Source organism: Micromys minutus (genome assembly GCF_963924665.1).
Source record: "Micromys minutus genome assembly, chromosome: 14".
NCBI classification, from domain to species: domain Eukaryota; kingdom Metazoa; phylum Chordata; class Mammalia; order Rodentia; family Muridae; genus Micromys; species Micromys minutus.
The window spans coordinates 15,029,353-15,034,009 of NC_137983.1; positions in this window are offsets into that span (position 1 = coordinate 15,029,353).

The following is a 4,657-nucleotide window of genomic DNA, read 5'->3' on the forward strand; positions in this document are numbered from 1 at the left end:
TCCGTGCGCGTGTGCAGCTGCCCTGGGAGCTCTCTTGCCAGTGGGCGGGGATGAAACTGTCAAGCCAGCGCCTAGGAAACCGTCTTTGTGTCACCTGCCCCTGAGCACCCTGGTCGGGTCGGCAGGAGGTGATCTTTGCCTTCTGGGCTTTCAGCTGTTGCGCATTCCCCAGCAGAATTTGCACTCAAGCCTCTGGCTGCAAGAGGATGTAGAGCTAACAGAGGAAAAGCTGAAAGGAAGACGGACTTTATACAAAAGTTTCTTGAACTACTGAAAGGCTAGTCCGATAGGAGAGGAGAGAAGAGGTTCGGAAGCCTGGATTTCTCCTCACACCCTCAATAAATATGAAAACTACAAGCAAGCAAAGGAAGGAACAAAACCAAAATGTTTAGAGATGTTACTCTCTCTGTCTCTCTGTCTCTCTGTCTCTCTGTCTCTCTGTCTCTCTGTCTCTCTGTCTCTCTCTCTCTCTCTCTCTCTCTCTCTCTCTGTGTGTGTGTGTGTGTGTGTGTGTGTGTGTTAAGCTTTTTCATAACTTCTCATCTCATAAACAAATATTGTTATGGGATAGGGGTGAGCGAGTATAAACACTTATTTGCTGAGATTTGGAGCATGAGAGTTTACTTTTGCTCTGACCCCAAAAACCTGACTCATATTCCAATGCCAGAGTTTTAGGAATCTTCTGGCCTTTCTGTTTCAGATCAGTGTCAATTGAACTGTCCTTAGCCATGCCTTCACGTACACTGTCAGCCTCAGTGGCGACAGCTTTGCGTATTGTGACTTTGACGGAAGCTTACTTGCTGGATTACCTTGGCCCTTAAGGCCGAGTCTCCAGATTTGGGAATGAGGTCCCAGACCTGCAGGGCGCTGACTTGTGCTAGGGTGACTGTTTGCCAGGCCACAACTCCACTGATTAAGCTTCTCCCTTTCTCACGTTCGCAGCGGCAGGCTTCAAAGTTCATTCTGTCAGTTTAATTCATTGGCACTTATTTTCATACACAAAGAAATCTGAGCGCGCCGGGAAGCCGGAGATTAACAGCAGAAGAGGTCTTTGTGTGCTTTGCCTGTGCATAGAAAGAAACCCTGGGGAATGTGCCTGTTTTCTCAGGGAAGTATTTGGAGGGGCTGCAGAAAATATGGAATTGGTGTTAAGCCAACTGGTTTCAAAGTTGCCTTGAAACTAGATCTTGCAAAAAAAAAAAAAAAGTGCTGAGAAGATAGGAACAAATTTATATCCAGCATTGTACTGAGAAGAGGAAGTCAAGGCACTGTGTTTATTTCTTTATTCTTGAGAATTTCATGCATGTATATAAGGAAATAGGACTTGCTCCCTCCAAGTTTCCTCATGTGCCCGGACAACCCCTCCTCTTATTTTTCAAGTTGCCAACCCACCAAGTTCAGTTAGTCTGACCCATATGCATCTGGGTGTGGGATTGGGCACTGACACTCACCAGTGACCACTTGTGAGGGCTTAATGTTGAAGAACAGCAGAGACAACGGATAAAAAGACAGACAAATAGCAGAAAGCCAGGACTGATATTTACAGCCCTCAGGAAAAGAAAGAGGAACACATCTGCACCAGGAAGGATCTGATCAGAGCTGGAAAACAAAAACAAAACAAACAACAATAAAAACAACAACAAAAAAACCCAGCACACACACACACACACACACACACACCAGCTACTGAACTGTTAGTGAAGATGTCTGGGGATCAGCAGCTTTGCTGTGCTCAACAGAGAGAAAAAGTTCCAAACGCCAAGTGGATCCTAACGCCGAGTGCTTTATTGGTGACAAGAGCAACATTTGGCAAAATGCTCTGAATCTGCTAGAGCAGTAGTAGCTAGTATGAGTAAATTTAAAAGCCATTGCACCTGGTGCTGAAGTTTTAGGAGAAAGTGGCTGATGAAGGGGGAGAGATTGATTTACAGTCAAGCCCATCATTACGAAACTAAACGCAGGCTGGGTAGTCATTAGGGAGATGAGACTAAGCTTTTCTTTTAAGAAAAGACAAGAGTGATTCAGAATAAAGAGACTGGTGTCAAGGAGGAAACAACAACAACAACAACAACAATAGGAGTTTGAGGGTTTATGGGTGAGATTTAAGGTGACCAGGAGGGTGTCGCTCCTTTATCTTGTCTCAGATTCTTTATTTGTTAAGTAAGAATTAAGCAACGCACGTGAAGCATTACCACAGGGCCTGGCACAGAATAACAGCACAATAAATATTAATCTTAACAAATTGTTCCTAGATTGTTCATAAATCATACATGTGAGAGAGGGGGAAACAGGAACCTTTTTAAAGCACATAAGAAGACCTAGGGTTTCAAAATTGGTTCCCGTTAACCCTCTTATCAGTCCAAGTACCAACAGCTTCTCTCAAACCTTGTCTTTTGTGTTAGCAACAGCGCTTAGGCTGCTGACATGATTTGCCCTTAAATTTCTGCTTCAGTGCTCAGACCAGAAAGAGTGCTAACGGCATAGATTGACTCACGTCACCCCTCTGTAGTGATTAAAATTCTTTAACTCCAGGGTACTGATTATGGTACAATCAACACTGTCTGTCTATCCAGCTGCCCCTTCCTACATTCCCAGAAGCAGTATCAGTTACAACACAGTCCAGTCTCCACCCTCAAGGCTGAGCCCTGCCAGGCTTGCTCACCTGTATTACCTCCTCTTCTTCTTCACCTGCTAACAAATGCCTGTCCTGGAAAATCCAGCTCATGGATGACTGTCATGGGTTTAGGATCTGAGAACCTTCACAGAAACCTGGCTCTTTCTCTCTTTCTTCCAGTATCTGGCCTAAGTGTGTGTGTGTGTGTGGGCGTGTGTGTGAGTGTTCAGTGCATGCTGGAGAAAGCAAAACGGAGATAAACATGGGTTATGCTAGAAGATGGAAAATCTTGCCTCAATACTGTGATTTCAGCTACTGTGGAAGTTTTCTTTACTTATTAAGATCAGACAAAAAGTAATATTTTTTAAAATGTCTAGTATATATTACCAGAAAGGTATATTTTGATTTTAGAATATCTACTGGTCCTTGTAAATTCTTTTCTAAAACATAAAAAATAAATAAAATTTGTGAATTTTGATAAATGTTGATTCCACTTCCCAGTGAATCCTGTGAATTGTGTGATTAATTTTTATTTACATGAACCACCCCAGAAAGTTGCTGCAAAAAAAAAAAAAAAAAAAAAAAAAAAAAAAAAAAACCTGTGACTCATGGTTAAAACCATGAGAAATCCAAGGTTTATCACTAACATAACTTTATGAGAACATTCTTAGGATTGTCTTAGCATTTAAGCAAGATCTTCAGAAACCGAAATACTATGAAATTTAAGAAAGGATAATTATTCCCTAAGGAAGCACAAGTATTGAATATTTATCATTTACTGGGGGGTGGGGTCAGTTAGACATCTCAAAATAGCTCATAGCTCAGAATTCCTGGGCTATCTCCAACACCTATTGCCCCATGACCTACAGCAAGTTGTTTAGAATCTCCACTAGCTTCCTCACCAGCAAAATCAGAATAATAGGGGCACTTATTTCATAAAGCTGTTATGAAGATTATAATAAGTCCAATAAATACAATTCAAGAGCACAGGCCAGTGATTGGCGCACAACACATAAATGCTATTATATTTAAGTATCATGCATGTATAATTGCATCTATTACAGCCAAACTCTGAGGTAGTTATTATTGTAAGTTGTTTTACAGGTGAGAGAAACAGGTTTGGGGAGACTGGAGAACTTGGTCCAGCACCTGCAGCGCTAACCAAGGACACTGAAGGAGAAGGCTTTGACTTAGGTCTGGCTAATTTTTCAAGTAGAACTTTTAATTTTTGTAATAACCATTTTAATTTGATAAAATTATCAGAAGTGCATTTAATCATATCTAAATATGTTTGGCTAGTTTTATTTGTTCAATGTAAACAATGTAAAATGTAAACAATGTATGCACTGAAATAGACAAAGCAGTATCTACAACAGTGTGAACATCAAAAAGAAGAAGGCAATTTGGGGTAACTCTGAGGTCTTGGCTCTTCTGTGATGGACCCTTAATTCTTAATGTCATATACCAATGGTACCTGGAGGAAGCACTTTTAGGAGGTGATTCAGATCTAAGAAGTCATGGGGATGCAGCCTCACCTCCACATTAGCAGCTCTGTAACTAGAGGAAAAGAGATCACATTTGTTCTTTACAGCTGAGTGCTTCATTATGGTTTCCAAATTCTGCCTGCTTTAATCACAGTCTCTCAACCTTAGACTTCCAAAAGATGAGCTGAATAAATGCACCCAGATTCTTCTATTTTGTTAGAGCAAATTAAACAAAATTTTAAGCTATCTTCTTTTTTTTTTTTCAAGATTGGTTATTTTATTTATTTACATTTCAAATATTATTTGCCTTCTCAGTTTCCCCTCCATAAACCTCCCATCCCATCCCCACTTCCTCCTGCTTCTATGAGAGCGATCTCCCCACCCGCCACTCCCATCCACACACTCATTCCCACCTCAGCACCCTAGCATTCCCCTACACTGAGCTTCAGGCCTCCACAGGACCAAGTGCCTCCCTTCCCATTAATGCTAGATAAGGCCATCCTCTGCTACATATGCAGCTGAGGAGCCATGGGTCCCTCCATGTTGCTGATGCCAAGAA